The sequence below is a fragment of the Alosa sapidissima genome, chromosome 11 (genome assembly GCF_018492685.1).
Source record: "Alosa sapidissima isolate fAloSap1 chromosome 11, fAloSap1.pri, whole genome shotgun sequence".
NCBI classification, from domain to species: Eukaryota; Metazoa; Chordata; class Actinopteri; order Clupeiformes; family Clupeidae; genus Alosa; species Alosa sapidissima.
The window spans coordinates 33,621,759-33,642,181 of record NC_055967.1 but is presented as its reverse complement, the minus strand read 5'-3'; the positions used below and the strand labels follow the sequence as shown (position 1 = coordinate 33,642,181).

Below are 20,423 nucleotides of genomic sequence, written 5' to 3'. Positions count from 1 at the left end.
GTAGCAGCACAGCTGTTACATGTACACTGAAGACAATGAGGCCTTGACTGGAGCTAAGCATGCTTTGTATATCAAATCTATCATGACCAGATTTACCCCATCCAGCAGGTCTCAGGTCAGCTCTTTGCCTCTGATGAAAATTTAGGCAAATTGACAAAGTTTTGTAAAAGCACTCAGTATTACAGTGTAACAACTATATGTAGGTACCCACAAATACATAATGCAAGTACAATGATAGTACCTGATAGCAGACACGTGGACTCGAGTCACATGACTTGGACTCGAGTCAGACTCGAGTCATGATTTTAATGATTTCAGACTTGACTTGATAAAATTCGGCATGACTTGCGACTCGACTTGGACTTGAATACTATTCACTCAAGACTTGACTCGGACTTTGCCTCTTTGACTTGTGATGACTTGACATGTCTCGAATCAAAAACTACATTTCCTGATCGTGTACCAGTCAACCCAGAGACGCTTTCCCGCGACTAAAAAAAAAATAGCGGAGACAAGCGGCCAGAGCACAGTTCAGTAGCCTACTGCCACTACCCCCACACGCGTTACGCACTGTGTGTAGGGCACCAAGAGACAGAGGAAGGGCCAACATTTAGCCAATCACTAGTAGCTTTACTGCAAACTGATTTGCACTCTTGTTAGAGAACGTTTGTCAAAAAGCACCAACAGCATGTTACATAAAGATAATACTTTTCGAGTCCTCTCCATTAACATCCAACTTAACTTATGCTAGGCTACTGCATTTAATTGAGAATTACATCTAAGCACGCACGAGAGGGAGAGAAAACGAGTAGGTTCCAGCTGGCTTGTCATTGTTGATGATGATTGATATCTTCTTTTAAATATAAGAAACATATAAAAAGAAATCGTGGAGGCAACAAATACGAGATTAGAGGAGATTGTGAATTTATCCGGTTCTCACTAGCCTACTATACTGTTATAAACTATGAGATCCAGGTCACTATGACATAGCTGCACTCACTGTGATTTGGAAAGTGGACAAGAATATTATGAAGAGTTGTCTTTGCCTTGTGTAATGGAACTGGTGAGTCTTGAAGTATTCAATAATTTATTTACATGAAGCACATGATATGCCGATTGAAACGCATTCCACTCAGCTACTGTAGCTAGGTGGCTACTGCTACCAGGCTCATAATTCACTTTTAATTGCAAACAGAAAATGTCAAGCAAGCATCATGTCATACATGCTTCTCTTTCCAAAGGAATGAACGCTGTTTGTGCCAACTTAATATCATGCTCATCATTGTTAATATTGTGCTATACATGTGGCACAAACAATGTTTTGAGTTTGTGGACTAGCCATAGGCTATATTTGAACGGAGCTGGTAAAAAAAGATCATTATGAGAACGTGTGGACAGTGGCACACAATGGGCTTAAAGTGACAGTGCACCATTTACAAATTAGATAAACAGCATCAAATGTCTAGTATTTCTTAAGAAATGAATACTTTCATAAATTACTGTCATTATTATCTTTTAAATAATATAAAAGTGTTGACCTTGGCTTCCCTTATGAGTCACCACTGGCAGACAGCCTATAAATTGTTTGCAGGCAAATCTGTGGCCTAGCGCAGTGAAATACCATCAGTCAAATTATTACTCATCCTTACAGTGGGCTCCGCAATTTGGAAAAACATATATATTTGCAGCTGTGCTGAGTGTCATGTAGCTATCCGTTTTGTACAGATTACTCAGGTATGCACATGTGTATATTACACAGGTATGCACATGCATATGTCGTAAAAGATTACAAGACAGAAACATTGAACATATTTTAATCTGTATTTATAAAAAAAATACTGTGGATTAGATGGAAGTGCTAAAATTATGATCGATGGTCTAATAATGGCATTATTAAGTGAAGAGTACCTGATGACTTGTTCAGGACTTGAAAAAGATTGGGACTTGGACTTGGACTCGACTTGGCTTTGATGTGACTTGGACTTGGACTCGACTTGCCCTTCTTTGTATTTACTTGGGACTTGACTTGGACTTGACTGCTAAGACTTGGGACTTACTTATGACTTGCCAAAGAGTGACTTGGTCCCACCTCTGCCTGATAGTACATGTTGTTACACAGGTTGTACCACTGTACCTAATTAGGTAGGTACACTGTAACAACGACACATTAAAATAAAGTGTTACCGAAAATTGGTGGCATTAAAGGTTGGATATTTCCTCATTTTTTTACTTAAGGCATTAAGATCAATTTCCAAAAGATGAATTTATATTCCTCTTCTTAGTCAACTTTAGCATGAGTTCAAAAACGTATGAGCCTCACTATATGTATATCACCTAGCCTGGTTCTCTATGTACTTCACACTGGTTCGGCTTGTTCACAGGCGTGCATCTGATGTTTGAATGGAGATGTATGCATGAACAGTACTGACCTGACAAGTATAATGAATTTAGTTGGTGGTAAATCAACAGTCATAAACAAAAGCTGCTAATATCATGCCCAGTCAGGGTTTTTTAAAGCTTTCTGAAGTTGGATCAGACTTGAAACCTGGTTTGTACTAACATCACTCAAACACAACAGCTCTTCCCAAAGGGCAACCCCTTTTCCTCCTGAGCAATGTCTCAATCTTACTTCACCTCCTTCTTTTGTCTTCAGAGTATTCATCCCTTCATCCTCTCATCTCACTCACCCACTGTTTTCTTGGGTTTGATCTAGGCCTGGCTTTGAAGAGAATGCTTCCTTTGAAGACACAGAGACACCCTTCAACTGGACCTAACGTATTGCCGGTCCAGCATGGTCCCCAACCAGGCACCGTATATTAGAAGGCATTTTTCATCCTGAACAAACTATAAAACTCACCCCAAGAGAATAGATCTATCAGTGAAAAGCCCACAGTCCCATACTCATAACACACAGAGAGAAAGACATATAGATAGAGAGAATATAGATAGAGAGAGGGAGGAAGGGAGAGAGACATCATGTCCAGAGCAGCTATATGTTTTGTATGCATCTACAGGGCTCAGTTTCTCATGAAACTGATCTCATTTTTCAAAACATCGATAGGATTGAATATCATAAATTTGGCTTTGTTGGGAATTGAATTGTGAATATCATAAAGTTGGCTTTGTTGGGAAATACTGACAGTTACAGAGAACTCTATTAGAAGTCAAGTCATAATTACTGGTGCCCAGGTGATCTACTGGGCAGACAATAAGCAGCTAGAGAATACGTTGGTCTTGTGACAAACAGTGGCTAACTGGAAACACACGATGCCTTGACCCTGCAAGAACCTCCAACGAGACATCCCAGAATGCACTACTCATGGCACTCCCTCCAAAATGACATACACAGGAGTCCATCTGCAATTCATCTTTTCCTCATATGCATATCCCTAGGTGCCATTTTCAAATGCCATAAATCAAACTGTGCCGGTATAACAATCAAAGCTGAACACAACCGTATATAACAAAATAACAGAGTAGAAAAGTAAAAATAAAAGAAGACTATAACTTCATCAGGTCTGGCAAAGCCAGGCCTTTGAAAGGCAGGCAGGCAGAGGAGAGTCTATCTGCATCTTTACCAGTGCAAAGGGGGAAAGCTGTGAAAGAATGTAGGCCCAGTCTGAGAGGCAGTAGCCAAAAGACATTAAAACTTAATTTCCCATCTGAGGCAGGACAGTGGAAAAGCCCTGGACATGTCGCTTTCTCTGACTGATTTAGTTTCTCCGCCTGGTTGTCTCCATTAAAAAAATAAATACTTGAATAATTGAGTAATTGGATGAATAATCAAGGTCTTAGCCACCACATTTTTCTTATTTTAGTTACACTGAAACAAAGAAGTGGGGGGGGGGGGGGGGGGGGGGGGCTAAGGTAAAAAAAAAAGGATGACCTCCATAGCTGTTAAGGGAAGTTCATTCTAAAGAGGCATCCTGTTCCTTCACCTCTCATTATTTCTCTCATCTGTCTCTTGCTCATCTCATATGGACCTTCATCCACACTGCCTTGCTCTTGTTGTAATTGTCTAACCCTCACTGTCTCTACCACTCTCCCTCTCACTCTCTTTCTATATGCCTTTCTCTCTCTCTTTCTCTCTCTCTCGCTGCATTTTTTCAAAAACTTCTTCTTGTGGCTTTGAAACCTCATGTCTCTGGCCTTTGCATCCACCCTCTTTATGCATGAAAATAAAGGAGAAAACTATGCCCCTCCTAAATCTGTAAACTGCAATTAAGCCGAATTCCAAGTTTATTTCCAAACGCAGTCATCGCTCCAGACCAAGTGAGAGGCCTGAGTCTAAAATTATCACACATTTAGTCGGGCAGCCGTGAGAAGGCAGTGCTCTTTTGGCGTCTTCTGTTGGGTGATCTGAGACTCCTCTTTCAATCCCACTTGACTACTGTCTACCTCACAGAGAATGTACCATCTACCTCCAATTGGGATTCTTTCCCTAGTTAACGTTGTAGGATGACATAATAGCAAATGACAGGACGGAAGGGCCCTCAAAGACTACAGACAGCTCAGCTCTGTATTGAGAGGGATATAGGCCAAATTAAAGGGTGTGGTTGTTAAGATGCAGCTGTAATTTATGATGCTAGAAGAAAGTTCTGTGCCTTCGCTGCCTAACCAGAACTCTCCTAAACCGGAACGTTTAAGCTGAGTGAGTCTTTTGGATAGTCAACTGTGGTGGCAACCTCTGATTGGCTAGCCATGAGTCCAAGGGCGGGGCTTGGCGGCGGCTAACGTTCGGCCCACGCGTCACAAACCTCTACCTCAGCAACTGGCGTCTTCCAAGCCAGCGGTCCGAGTGACAGGACTGTAATCGGAAGTTCTGACAACCATGTCATTTCAAACAGAGTGTTGTCTTTTCCTGGGAGGTGTGGTAGTCGAAGAGAGCAAAACAAGATTTACATTTTCAATAGGAGGCAGAGGGTGTGAACCCGTCATTATCCTTTACCCCTCGCGGTCAGAGGGGTGTGACCGACAAGGACAGAGACAGAGGTGAAGGGTTAGTCATGAGGGGAATATCACCACATGATGCTAAACCAAAGTGTCTATCTCCATGGATATGAAACTATACAGTAGATGTCATCTATAGAAATCTTTGTGTTTTCATATTTATATACATACATGTGCACAAGTGTAAATGAAGATATAGTGAATTTCATCTTCGAGGGAAAAAAAGCTTTGTGATATCCCTTTTTCTTCTGGATGCAGAAGCCAGCTGAACCACCTCAAAGACTTGCACCATCACAACTGTAAACACCGCTCCAAATATAATACAGTCCAGTCGGTTTAAATGACCCATGGAGGTCACGCCTGTCTTTGAGGCGGCAGGGTCAGGGAAGGGATACCGAAACAAGACAAAAGGCTCACACACCCACTTCCTCAAACAGCACGCGTGGAGGGACGACTGACCACAGGAAACCACCGCGGGCCAAAGAAAATCCCCCCTGCCTGGAGGTCTGTCATTATGAGTCAGTCTCTGGACACGGCCGGCCCCCATGGCAGATTTCCCTAGATAACAGGGATCACTGTCCAGCCATATTCACTGGCATCATACAGCTCAAGCTCAAGTTGTATTCAGCTCAGACCTGTTAGGTACCGTAACAAAAAAAATACATTTCCCATTATGCATCAGGAATAGACAGACACAAGACAACAGTAACAATAACAAGGACCCATTGGGACTTACTTTGGCTGGCACTATGGGTTAGTGTCCGTGGGTGAAGTGGGTGAGCAGCACAGCGGAGTAGACAGCAGATCTAAAGAAGAAAACAGGAAATTGCAATCCCATATGAGTCCCAGCATTTTACAGTTCCTTTCACAGGCATTTTGCAGAGCCAGAAGTAGACAGAGGAAACTGTTATTTTTAAGAATCTTCTGGAATCGGGCACGTTTTCATCAAACACAGAAAAAAGGCGAGTAATGAAAGGCATCAGATAAACATCAGATCGTCAGATAAAACAACCGACAAACTTCTCCTTTCAATTGTGTTTAACAGCTCAGTGCTTGTGTTGTTCCCTGTTTATTTTCAGTGTGCTAGAAAGAGTCTTGGGAAACCACCCACTGGCTTTCTTACGCCTCCCTGAAAGAATTTATGAGCTTTCGTGTAAATAACCTGCCTTATCATTCTCCACTGGGGAACTGAGGGAGTGCAAAAGGAAGAAAAGGGTCTTCACATGTTGTTTTGGGTGTTTTTGGTTGCTGTTGTTCCAGTGTTAATTAAAACCAAGTTTAGTGTTTCCTCTTCTGGTGAACAGCACCTGTTGACCACTTGCATGGTCAAAACAGTGTGTGATTCAGTGTGTGAATATTTTGGTTGTTTAGCTTCTGAGCTAATGGTCAAGTGTATATGTGTGCATACTCCGTGTTTACCTCTGGATCAATGATAGTGTCTACCTATCTTGTTGGAGTGCCCATCACCTCAGCCATACATGTTGGCCTTAAATGCTTTACGACTAGATCTTTCAAAGCAGCACTATGTTAAGATAACAGTTGTCATCTCAATTTCAAACCCTTCAAATTCAATCTCCCTACTTCCTTGCTTACGTGAAGGCTACAGTTAGAGCTCATTAAAACATATCCATAAAAGGAAAAAGGACCGAACCTGGTGTTAATCCAGGTCAAGTGGACAGATAAGGTTGCCATTTAACAGCTGGGTCAGTTGTGTCTTGAATGCTAATGCTACGCTTGTGTCGAAATCAGCTTTGGATACAGTACTAGGAAAAACAGCTTGGGACCGTGTAGGTAGCCTATTTTTCTCTTGTCTTAGATGACGTTAGCCATTTCTCAGATCAGTGTTGAAGGGTATGCAGGAGAAGTAGCCTATGCTACAGGTGACACATTGTATGAGGGCAATCTTGCTGTTTTTGCCAATGAAAGGATCAGTAATTAAATAATTTAGCCAGATACATAATAGTGGCAGAGTAAAGCCTAAGAAGGTTCTTAACACAAAATAAATACCATACATTTGCCATTTATGGCTCTCCCAGCTGAAAAGGTGCCCGATCCTTTACTTTCAAGGGAAATTAGCGGTTGGTGGTAAAATGCGTAACAGGCCAGGAATGATGTGAGGGTGTCAAGGCTGGGGTCAGGGTTAGGCCCCGCAGCATACCTCACTGAGTGCAGCAGACACACAGTCACACATCATTTTACTCAGATTCAAAGCCAAACAGTTCAACATATGGCTTCAACCTGCTAAATCCCTAAGGGCAGCTCACACAGTCTCAAAAGAATGAGAGAGAGTGAGAGTGAGAGTGAGGGAGAGAGAGAGTGAGAGTGAGAGAAGAGAGAGAAAAAGAAGGAGAGAGAGGCTAACATGTGAATAAAAGAGAGTTTTATATGTAGAAAAAGCATACAATGCAGTGAAGCATGGAGTTAACGCAGAGAGAGAGAGAGAGAGAGAGAGAGAGAGAGAAAGAGAGAGAGAGAGAGAGAGAGAGTCAAGGAGAGGGCCATAGCAAAGTTCTCCTGGGGTGCACACAACATGGGGAACACCTGTCAGCTCTCCTCCTCAGCCATGTTGCAAATCACTGAAATACTTTTGCCTGATCAGCTAAACAACTCAAAAAAGCACTCACAGACTTCTAGGCTAAACATCAACAACAGCCGGTGTGCCAAAGACATCTTCAGGCAACATGGCCATGCAGCAATTTGTCTTAGCGACCTCTTCCTCTCTGAGGCTGAGCTATCATCAGCATACTGTATTTTAGAGAGTGGCGTAACTTTCTTTTTCTGGAAACATGTCACTATCCAGTTAATAGTAACAGTTTAATAGCTTTGTTCTCGATCCTTTTTTACACACTATAACTGGGCTGATTAACAACCCGAACATCCCAAACCATGACCCCTGACTACCAAAAACACAATTTGCCTGATTTTACACACGATTCTGATTTGTTGAACATTTTGTGAAAAACGTACATATCAAAATCCCTTCATACTGATTATCATTGGCTGCACCATGATGGCTGATGGCACTCAAAATTGTTTACACAGTTTTTTTATAACTTTGCGATTGTTTTAAAATGACCTCCCCAGTGCATGTACTGTAGTGTACAAGGATACAAGGGTACAAGGATTTTATTTGACATCCTCTATAATTATTTGATAGCTGCAGTGTGATGTCTAAGGGAAATGGTTAGTTTAGAAATGCTTACATGGTTTTTGGTGGAAAAAAGTTTGGAAATGGACATTTAAAATATGTGAATATGAGTGAGCAATTAAGCATGTAAACTAAGAGTTTTGGCAAATGCCAATAGATCATAATTTCATCATTTCAAAACAAAAATTGAGCAGGATCTATAAACAACCTGGCCAAACAAACAGTAGAAGATAGATAGATAGATAGATAGATACTTTATTGATCCCCAGGGGAAATTCAAGGTCTCAGCAGCATACAGACATCACAAACACATTCTTTAACAGCAGAAAGAGTAATTAAAGTATATAATATAAAAACACAACTAAGCAATAAGGACAGTAGAAGATAAAGAATATGCTAAATATACTAAAATACAAATTATACTAACTAAACTTAAATACAATATATAAAAATATACTAAAATACAAATTACAAAAAAACAAATTATACTAACTAACACTTAATCTAAATCAATTCTAAAAACAGTATCCACATAGTGGTAATTAATCAATCAGAGGCGCTTGCAATGACTGAGGCAGGGACTGAGCCTGTGATTCTCTGTGCATAGTAAGATATGGTAAGGTGCTCTAAGGTGCAAGGGGGGTTATGCATATGTGCTAATGTGCTAATATAGCACGCAAACAGTGAGGCATAAAGACAGTGGCAAAAGTGGCTAGTGGACAGACAGTACCAAACATGGAGGGGGTGAAGAGGCAGACAGACTATGCAGAGAAGTCTATCTCTCCTCTTCCCTTAAGTGAGGCATTGAACAGTTCAATGGCCCTGGGGACAAATTACTTTCTCAGTCTGTCAGTTGTGCAAGGCAGTGAGCGAAGTCTCCAGCTGATCAGGCTCTTCTGCTTAACAATAATGCTGTGGAGTGGGTGACACTCATTGTCCAAGATGTTGATCAGTTTGTTCAAGGTCCTTTTGTCAGATAGTGAAGTGATGCACTCCAGTTCAGCTCCCACTACAGAGCCAGCTTTCCTTACCAGTTCAGCTCCCACTACAGAGCCAGCTTTCCTTACCAGCCTGTCAATTCGCCCCTCATCCTTCTTCCTTGTGCTCTAAAGGCTCCTCTAGCTAAGCCAGACATGCACCGAGGACATGATAAACTATGCTGGTGTAATTTAATACTACTATTGAGACATCATTGTAAATACTCTAAATACTCTCAAGTATAAAACATCTGCTATTGGCTGTATAATGTGTGTGTGTGTGTGTGTGTGTGTGTGTGTGTGTGTGTGTGTGTGTGTGTGCATTGGGTTCTGATGTAAACAGCTGTGGATGAGTCATGGGCTCAACAGCCCAAGAGACACGGACTCATCCGATAAATTTTGGTCGTCCCACTCAGACAGGGGTTGGGGGGCCGGTCTGGCCATGGGAAAAGTCAAAGGGCATGTGGGAGGGGGGGGGGGGGGGGGCATCCTGACCTGACAACATCTCCAGTGAGTGAGACACCCGTGGGCACTGACAGAGATGAGGACCACTGCTGGAGCTGAACTATCTCCTCCTGTACACGCAGTGCATTCTGGGTACCAGAGAGGTCCCACACAAGTGGCTGTGGCTCTACGAGGGGTCAGGATCTATACGTCTGTCATGAGGGGTCAGGATCTATACGTCTGTCATGAGGGGTCAGGATCTATACGTCTGCCGCCCTGGGAAGCCCAGTGATGGTGAGCAGAACGTTTGTGCTTCTGCGTGCTAACTACATAAACAGTTATATAACAAACTGTAAAATACAGTCAGTTACACAGAAAAAAAAACTTTGCGCATCACACACGCGCACACACACATACACGCACACATGCGCACACACACACACACACACACACACACATACTGTACACACACACAGCCAGACACATGCAATGATTTTGTTCACGTTACACTATGGGGCTCCACATCTGTGGTGCATATTGCGTGCCACAGATTCCTTGTGAATTATTGCCATTTTAAAAAGCACAATGTAAATATACAGCATAATAATATTTAAATCCATTCAATCATGCAGAGGTTTTTTTCCATTCCCTCACATGCAGGAGGAATCACATATAAAGGGGCAGAGTAGCTCATAAACTTCAGTGGGTGGCAGGAGAAATCAGTGACAGAATTTATGAGGGTTGGATCAAAACTCTTGCTGCCCATCCAAAAGGAGACAGGCCATGTGCCTAGTATATACAATATATGCATCAACCTACGTTTGTCTCTGTGTGTGATTATGGAGATGTGTGTGTGTGTGTGTGTGTGTGTGTGTGTGTGTGTGTGTGTGTGAAGAGAGGATTTGGATAGAGAGAGTAAGAGAGAGAGAGGATGAGAGAGGGAGAAAGAGAGAGAGTAAAATGGACATATGTAATGTGCAGACAGACACAGAGAGAGTGTAAATATCTCCCTGCTAATAATCTGTATCTGACCCCGATGTCTCTGTGTTATGCTTGTGGGATTTAAGCTTTATGAACCCAACACTATCAACTATGCAAGACGTCAGGGACCATCTCCCTTTGAAAACATAGATCCTTCCTTATTTCATCAACTTACACAACTGGCTTTGGCTTGAGCAGGACTGTACAAGGCCATATGGAGTTTAATAGATGCTGATCGCTTACCACAAGATGGATGAGTCATCATGCTCAGAGTTTAGCAGGTAACTGGTGTAGCGGTAGACTGCATTACCCATAAGTCTATGCATGGATGTAGGCATTAAGTTTCGTTTTCATAATAAAGGAGTTAACGTGCTATTACTTCGGCGTCCAGTCTCATCATTATACATGGTGTCAGAACGTGGCAAAGAACGCAAATCTCTGCGATATACTTGCCTAATGACTTTAGTCGTATGTGGACACGGCGATAGTGTGATTACCTGCAGAGAACAACGGTGAAGTTTGCATGCTCACGAAGGCGGGGAGAGAGCCGGTGAGAGGGAATCTGCACACACGCGTGAAAGGAGTGAAAAATTATCCAACGAAACGTGAAACGGCAACAAAAGAAAGACGGTATGGCAGTTTCAGTGCAAATAACACAGCCCGAACCGTTCGACTTTTCACGTCTGTCCGACTGGCCTAGATGGATCAGAAGATTCGATAGATTCCATGTTGCATCTGGATTAAAAGATCAAGATGAAGAATATCAGGTAAATGCACTCCTGTATGCAATGGGGGATGCAGCTGACGATATTTTAAGTATCTTGCCGATGAGAGCAGCTGATAAAAAGAAATACGACGCAGTGAAAACGGCAATGGAGCAACACTTTGAAAGAGCACAGTTCAATATAAGATGCCAACAAGAAGGGGAGAGTTCAGAAGCCTTCATTACCGAAGTACATAAGTTAGCAGAACATTGTAGCTTTGGCTTGCGAAAGGATGAACTCATAAGGGACCAAATTGTATTTGGGATAAAGGACAGAAAATTATCCGAAAAGCTGCAAATGGACTCAGAATTGACCCTTGCAAAGGCAATACAAAAAGTGAGACAGAGTGAGACTGTTAAGAAACAACAGACAATACTACACAGAGCAGCGGGAGTTGACTCTAAAACAAATGTGGATGCCATTAAAACAGTGAGAAAGGGTAAACAGTTCCATTATACAGGGAAACAGACAAAAAAAGAACAAACAGTTTGATGTGACATGTGAAAAAGAATGCGGCCGATGTGGAAAAGGACGAAAACATGCATGGAAAGATTGCCCAGCCAAAGATGTGGAATGTCGAAAGTGTCATACGAAAGGACATTTTGCGGTGGCCTGTCGCAATGGTCAAGCAGTGCACACAGTCACAGAAGTGCTGTCAGACAGTGATTCACAGGACTATGCATTTTTAGGGGAAGTGTCTACACAAACCACCAAGCCATGGATTGAAAAAGTCACTCTAAATGGAGACGCTGTCGATTTCAAGATTGACACAGGTGCGGATGTGACTTCAATACCAGAGAGCGTATTCAATCCAGAGCGAGATGGTAAGCTAGACAAGCCGCTGAAAAGACTACTTGGTCCTGGACAGAATTTGCTGGACGTAAAAAGCTGCTTCCAGAGCAAAATGAGTCCAAAGGGCCGATTCACAGATCAACATGTGTATGTTGTGGCAGGACTGACACAACCACTTTTGGGCCTGCCAGCTATACAGGCCATGGGGCTAGTGCACAGAGTACAGGAGGTGACTCAGACAGATACTGACTTTAAGGCACTTTACCCATCAGTGTTTTAAGGGCTAGGCAAGCTAAAAGAACCATACCACATAGAGCTGGAACAAGGGGCAACACCTCGAAGAGTACCTCTACCTCTCAGAGACAAGGTGCGTGAAGAGCTAGAGAGGATGGAAAGTATGGGTGTCATATCAAAAGTGACTGAGCCGACAGCCTGGTGTTCTGGGATGGTAGATGTGCCAAAACCAATGAAAGACAAACTGAGAATCTGTGTCGATCTCACACCACTGAATGCAGCGGTGAAGAGAGAGCGTCACATTTTGCCTGCTGTCGACCAAACACTGGCAATGATGTGAGATGCCAAAGTTTTCACGAAGTTAGATGCGAGATCAGGATTTTGGCAAATCCCTTTAACGCCAGAATCAAGACCCCTCACAACCTTCATTACTCCATTCGGGAGATATTTTTTCAACAGACTCCCATTCGAATTGCATCCGCTCCTGAGCATTTCCAAAGAAGGATGTCGCAAATGTTTGAGAGTTTTGAGGGCTTATTATGTCATGCAGATGATGTGTTAGTGTATGGACGAAACAGACATGAACATGATCAAAGACTGCACCGCGTGCTGCAGAAGATGCAGGAAGAGGGACTTACACGTAATGAGAAGTGTGAGTTCACACAGGAGCACATCACGTTCGTCGGGCACAGAGTGTCTTCAAAAGGAATTGAGCCGAATCCAAACAAAGTGAAGGCTATCCTACAGATGCCTGAGCCTACATGTGGAGGACGTGAGGCGCCTTATGGGCATGGCAAACTACCTGTCAAAGTTTGTACCTCAGATGGCGACCATCACTGTGCCACTAAAAGACCTACTGAGAGAGAAAAATGAGTGGGTCTGGGAAGAACCGCAGCAAACTTCTTTTGAAAAGCTGAAAAGTGGACTGAGCTCACCAAAAGCGCTTGCTCAGTACTCGAATACAGCAGAGACAAAAGTGGCCGCGGATGCATCACCATACGGAATAGGTGCAGTCCTCACACAGAAGCAAGCTGATAATTCCTGGCAACCTGTCACATACATTTCAAGAGGACTGACAGACACAGAAAAGCGCTACGCGCCAATTGAAAAGGAGGCACTGGCAGTAACGTGGGCGTGTGAAAGACTAACATCTTACCTGCAAGGGCTGCACTTCACACTTCAGACTGACCATAAGCCCTTGGTCCCTCTGTTGAGCACCAGAGGTTTAGATGACCTCCCTTCTAGAGTTTTAAGATTTCGACTGAGACTCCTCAGGTATGATTACGACATTGTTCACGTGCCAGGCAAGAACCTCATCACTGCCGATACATTGTCCAGAGCTCCACTGAGTGACACTCCATCTGCTGACGACCTACAGCTTGAAAAAGAGGTCCAGGTGTTTGTGGATGCTGTTGTGTCTTCACTTCCTGCTACGGACACAACGCTGGCAGAAATTAAGAAAGTACAACAGACTGATGAGACGTGCAAAACGGTGGCACTCTACTGTCAAACAGCATAGCCACAGAGACACAAATTGAGTTCAGGGATTGCACCCTACTGGCAAGTCAGAGCAGAGCTGTATCTCGCTGGAGACCTTCTGATGAAAGGTGAGAGGATAGTCATCCCTCAGAGACTCAGAGGGGACATAATGCACAAACTCCATGAAGGTCACCAAGGGATCTCCAAATGCCGTGCCAGAGCTCAAACATCTGTATGGTGGCCAGGTATCTCTGCACAAATTCAAGAGACAGTAGACAGGTGTGAAATGTGTCAGAGATACAGAACTCAGTACAGAGAGCCCCCCATACAGTCCCAAGTCCCTGACAGGCCCTGGCAAAAGGTTGGAATGGACCTGTTTTAGTGGGCAAACAAGACCTACCTGCTCATCATCGACTATTTCTCGCGATATATAGAGGTGGCTGAGCTCAGGGTCACATCATCAGAGGCTACTGTTCGTGCTGTGAAGGAGGCTTTTGCACATCATGGATATCCAGAGACTGTTGTATCCGACAACGGGCCACAGTTCTCTTCAGAGACATTCAGAACATTTGCAAAAGAGAGCTGCTTTGCACACGTCACCAGCAGCCCTCGCTACCCACAAGCAAATGGCGAGGCTGAACGTGCAGTGCAGACAGTCAAGCGTCTTTGGAGTAAGGACACTGACCACACTAGAGCACTTTTAGCATACAGAGCCACACCATTAGAACATGGGTACTCACCTGCGCAGTTACTTATGGGAAGAAACCTGCGCACATCCCTACTGTACCTCAGTCCTCAAGTCAGCTCACACCAAAATGGCCTGACCTAGTGGCTTTCGCAGGAAGGGTGAGGAAGGAAGGCGTAAGCAAGCAACACACTACAATCTTCGCCACCGTCCAGAACACGTCAAGAGCTCACCTCAGGACAGAAGGTGTGGATCACCACAGAGAAAGCTCCTGGGACTGTTTCTAGGGACTGCGAACATGCCAAGGTCATACTTGGTAGAAACTGACAAGGGCATTCTAAGGAGAAACAGAGTCCACCTGAGAGCCACTGGGAACTCCCCTGAAGCCACCACCAAGTCAGGCAGAGTTTCCAAGGCTCCTGGGAGACTTGATTTATGAAAAAAAAAAAAAATGAATGTAAAGAATGTGGATGTTTTAGTTTACTACACATTAATTGGTAAAGAAAAGAGCTCCAGAGAAATGTGTTGAGATAAAAAGGTTAGCATAAGAATGTTTAGAACTGGATGAGTTGTTGTCAGGAAAGAGTTGAAAATGATTTGATAAAAGAAAATGTTTGAAATGAGTTTAAGGGTCTGATAAAAGAATACAGACTTGTTCTAAAAAGATGTTGCTTAGCTAAAAGGAGGAGGTGTAGTGGTAGACTACATTACCCATAAGTCTATGCATGGATGTAGGCATTAAGTTTCGTTTTCACTAGTAAAGGAGTTAACGTGCTATTACTTCAGCGTCCAGTCTCATCATGATACAACTGGTTTAAATAAAACAGATCTGCAGTCTTAGCTCATGTATTCTTTGCATGGCAAGAATGACAAAGAGAGAGAGAGACTCAGAGAGAGAGAGAGAGACATTTGTGTTGAACCATTACTAGAACTATTACTACTAAAACGTTTTACATTACTGCACATGATGGGATAGGACATCCAACAAAGCCGGAATTCAATTTTGTCTTTGACAAGTTTGACAAGGGTAACTCTTTCAAACCCTACTTTCAGAGTAGGGCACAAATCAAGCACAAAGATTGCTGAAGTGAGAGTGTGTGTGTGCGCGTGTATGTACAGTATATGCGTGTGTGGGTGTGTGCGTGTGTGTGCGTGTGCGTGTATATATGTGCGTGTGTGTGTGAGCGTGTGCGTGTGTGCATATGTATGTGAAGCTACCTGTCCGAATTCAGAAAATATCGCACTCGTATACTTTTGGACACATACACACAGACAAAGAACACACACACACACAAATGATGGTCAAACACATTGATCTACTCAGCCATCAAGTACAATAAAGGCCCTTTACAGATAGCAAACATCATTAGGAAAGATTTGTGCGTCTTCAGCATGTGACTTCAGGTTTGACAGAGAATGCTCATGTGTACACTCGTATGCATTTGTTGTATGTGTGTGTGTGTGTGTATGACAGCTTTAAAGCCTGCCCTCCTCTTAAACTCCTCACCTTGGCCCCTGCGAGAGGTGGGAGGCACTGCGAGGTGTGTGTGTGTGTGTGTGTGTGTGTGTGTGCTGTCAGGGTAAACATGACCCCTGCGCACCGTGGGGCGGGCCCCTCTCTCCTGAGTCGTGCTGGGACAACGGCACGCTGTGAAGGCCAAACAACGCCGCGGTAAATCTAAACTCTCCTCCTGATGCCCCTCCCTCTGCACCCCTCTTAGCGCCGATGTCAGGGTACAGTAAGGACGTCTGGGGGTAGGGATAGTAGAAGTGTGTGTGTGTGTGTGTGTGTGTGTGTTGGGGGGTAGACCTGGGGTCCGTTATCCACTAGGTTGGAGTTTGGATTTCCCTCACATTCGGCTGTTCCATAAAACATCAACTCCCTGGTTGATGTCTACCCAGCAGGCCATGTCTGTGCGGGTGTGTGTCTGTGTGTATATGGATAAACATATGAATTTCTCCAATTTATATGAATATGAATTTCTTCATATTAAGATTCAATCGGTAAAACACTTTTCAAGACTCAGCGATGGCAAGACATGTTGAGTGAGCACAGAAAACACAGAAAAGTGCCCACACAGCAGAGAGATGCATACTAACCAGTACCAGTCATCAACAGCACACATTGGCCCTTTCCAGGACGTTTAATTTCCTTGACTCTTAGAATTTGTTTGTCTCAGAAAACAAATACTTTCCATCACTAGAGAGCCATGTGGGAATCCTGGATGTGTGTATGCGGCGAGAGCACTCACATCAGACCAAAGTAGGGGAAACCACATCAAGCCACATGAGGACATTTAGATAATGTCTAAATTTAACACATGATTCACAGCCTTCTCAAGGCAGAGCGGCTCAGATTGCTCAATCAGACCCTAGACAAAACAAACACAAACAGCCGTACCATTCTGCCCTCTCCCACAGCGCCTCGACATCACACCCACTGCATGACTCACAAACACCGTGGGCTTGTGGGTGTGTGTGTGTGTGTGTGTGTGTGTAAGAGAGAGAAAGAGAAAAAGAGAAACAGAGAGTGTGTGTGTGTGTGTGTGTGTGTGTAAGAGAGAGAAAGAGAAAAAGAGAAACAGAGAGTGTGTGTGTGTGTGTGTGTGTGTGTGTGTGTGTGTGTGAGAGGGAGAAAAAGAGAAACAGAGAATGTGTGTGTGTGTGTGTGTGTGTGTGTGAGAGAGAGAGAGAGAGAGAAAAAGAGAAACAGAGAGTGTGTGTGTGTGTGTGTGTGTGAGAGAGAGAGAGAGAAAGAGAAACAGAGAGTGTGTGTGTGTGTGTGTGTGTAAGAGAGAGAGAGAGAGAGAGAGAGAGAAAGAGAAACAGAGAGTGTGTGTCTGTGTGTATGTGTGTGTGTGTATGTGAGAGAGAGAAGAGTGTGCGTGTGTGTGTATATGTGCGTGAGAGATAAAAAGTGTGTGTGTGTGTGTATGTGAGAGAGAGAAGAGTGTGTGTGTATGTGTGTATATGTGTGTGAGAGAGAAAAAGAGAGTGTGTGTGTGTGTGCGTGTGTGTGTGTGTGTGTGTGTGTGTGTGCATGTGTGTGTGTGTGTGTGTGTGTGTATGTGAGAGGGAGAAAAAGAGAAACAGAGAGTGTGTGTGTGTGTGTGTGTATGTGTGTGTGTGAGAGAGAGAGAGAGAAAAAGAGAAACAGAGAGTGTGTGTCTGTGTGTATGTGTGTGTGTGTATGTGAGAGAGAGAAGAGTGTGTGTGTGTGTATGTGAGAGAGAGAAGAGTGTGTGTGTATGTGTGTATATGTGTGTGAGAGAGAAAAAGAGAGAGAGTGTGTGTGTGTGTGTGTGTGTGTGTGTGTATGTGTGTGTGTATGCACTCTCATTAATGTGCTTCCCACCACACCACACCATCTGCAAACAAAGTGACGAGCAGTCCTTCGCCACCCTTTAAACACTTCACCGGTCCAAGCATGCCAACACTGTGGGACTGTGCGCATCCCGCCAACCCCCTGTCCCCAAAATTAGACTCAGACGCCCGGCAGGCCGACCGACCCACACCCCTCGCTCGTCCAAAACCAATCCAAACAGGGGCCTAAGGATTCGGCAGTGCTGTGCCAAAGCAAGCCCTGATATGTTTGACTCACTGTGGGTGTTTATCAAGCCGCCTCAGACTTGAAATCATCTCCACTGATTCACCGTCTGAGAACACCAATGTCTCTCCAAGAGCACACGTGGGGCCTTGAAAGAACCTTGTGTCTGACAAACGTTAGGCATTAATGCCCAGCATCTGTGTGTGTACGTGTGTACGTGTGGGGGGTGTGGGGGTGTGCGTGTCTATGCTGGTGGTCAAAACTACGTATTCAACCAAACCATCATCTATTCTCAAACCATCTGTGAAGGAAGCAGCCCCCAACAACAAACAGGCTACTCATGCTAAAAAAAAACGGAAAAAAAAAAACGAAATAAATAATGAAATAACGAAAAGCCAATTCATTCCGGTCTCCTTTTGAGGCCATCCACAGTGGCGTTCGCGGGTCCTGGAGCCGGTAAAGCACTGTGTGTAAGTGTTTCTACTTATTGCTGGAGAGAGGCTAAAAGAATTCAGAAAGTACTTCCAGGAGGCCCTTAATGTGTTCCTCATTTACTGGGCTGAATGATGCTCTAAGTGAAGGCAGAGCCTCTACACAGTTCGGCGTGACCTCGGTTACAAAACTAACTAAACACACATACACATACACACACACATACACACGTGTTCAATATGCATGCAAAGAAACATGCAAACACAATTATACCAATGCACACACACACACACACATGTGCACTCTCTTTCTCTCTCTCTCTCCCCCACCCACACACAGAGTGCTGTACCCAAAATGTATGAAAACATACATGCAGGTCCTACCAAACAAGCATAGCCACATACACTACTCCTTAAAATGATCACACAGGCTGGTACAGACTGACATGCAACAAAAAGAATTACCACACAATGCAAACACTTCTACAATCACCTCTAACAAAGTCCTTTTAGGCAAGTCCCTCCACTCGGCGGCCATATTGCAACGCAGAAATGCGCGTGCGCAAGGCTTCACACCAATCGTGCTCCAGCCGCGAGTTCACAGCACATGATTGGCACGATGTCTTCACAACACACCATATGATTGGCTCAATGTATTCACATCACACCACATGATTGGCTCAATGTATTCACATGTCGACGTTTTGCCGAGGAAGGAGTGGGATATGTGTAGACAACGGCCATATTGGCGTTACAAACTAGCCCCATGCATTTCTATGGAGGATTTTTTGAGTGCTGTGTCTCCACATTAGAAAGTCTCTGCCTCTACCCATTCACATGCACATAAATAGACATGTGCCTCATGTCTTCAGGTATAAATCCACATGCATGAACCCCCTCCCACTGACATCCATTCCCATAGTTCCAGCCTGCACAAGCTAAAGGAAGAAACACAGCAGAAATGCTGGAGGAACCCTGACACTCCTAGATCACAGGGCCCATGTCCCTACGGTCCCCCCACACTCACACTGGGCCGCGCTCACCTGCGCCGATCTCAAAGTTTAGTGTCCATCCGTCAGAACCTTCTCCTGCAACCTCGTGAATCTTCGACCTAAACAAAATAATCACGTTCGGCTGAGCAGACTGCAGACTGCGTGCGGAGTAGAGTTGCTGTCGCCCGGGCACCAGAGAGAGAGAGCGAAAACGGAGTCTCTCTCTGGACACTTGGACCTCTAAACACAGACTCTGGCCATGTCAAACCCTTTGACCCATTCACAGCGGGTATTTTTAGACTTTAAAGACAAATGGCATGAAAACAATCCCCTCTTCTTTTTCTTTTCCTTCATTCCCCTTTTTCTTTCTCTCTCTTTCTCTCTCTTTCTCTTTTTTTTTAATGACGCTAGACAGGGAGGGTGCCCAGTGTCTCTCCCTTCCTCTGCACAACACGCAGTGTGTAAACACGTAACAGGCCGCGTCCAGCGGCCAAACGAATGCTCCGGGTCCAGAAATACCGTATGTGCTTGCCGTACATTAAACATCCTTAGCAGGAACTGGGTCAGTAGAGGCCGCGCCTCTTTCTGCTTCTCTTTCTTTTCCTCTTTTCTTTTCTGTTCTTTTCTTTCCCTCTTTCTGCTTCTCTTTTCTTTCCCTCTTTCTTTGCCGTCGTCTTCTTTTCTTTCCGCACCAAACCACAACCCTGCGAGGGGACAGACACTCACTAAACACACAGGGCATCATCCCTGGGCTCTAGCCCTCGCCACACACACACACACACACACACACACACACACACACACACACACAGGGCCTCATCCCTGGGCTCTAGCCCTCGCCTCACACACACACACACACACACACACACACACACACACACACACACACACACACAGGGCATCATCTCTGGGCTCCAGCCCTCGTTCTTCTGAGTCATGCCAGTCCAAGCAGCGTGGAGGGAGAACAGCATGTACTGGAAAACATTTAGGTGTCATCAA

General features: G+C 44.2%; 1 long non-coding RNA gene across 1 annotated transcript in view; it reads right to left on the bottom strand.

The window, feature by feature from the left end:
• Nucleotides 1-20,423, bottom strand: part of LOC121723493 — a 191,429-nt gene that overhangs the window by 20,557 nt on the left and 150,449 nt on the right. Inside the window, exon 4 of the long non-coding RNA XR_006034961.1 lies at nucleotides 5,687-5,756. This is a non-coding gene — a long non-coding RNA (uncharacterized LOC121723493). The remainder of the gene's footprint in view (nucleotides 1-5,686; nucleotides 5,757-20,423) is intronic.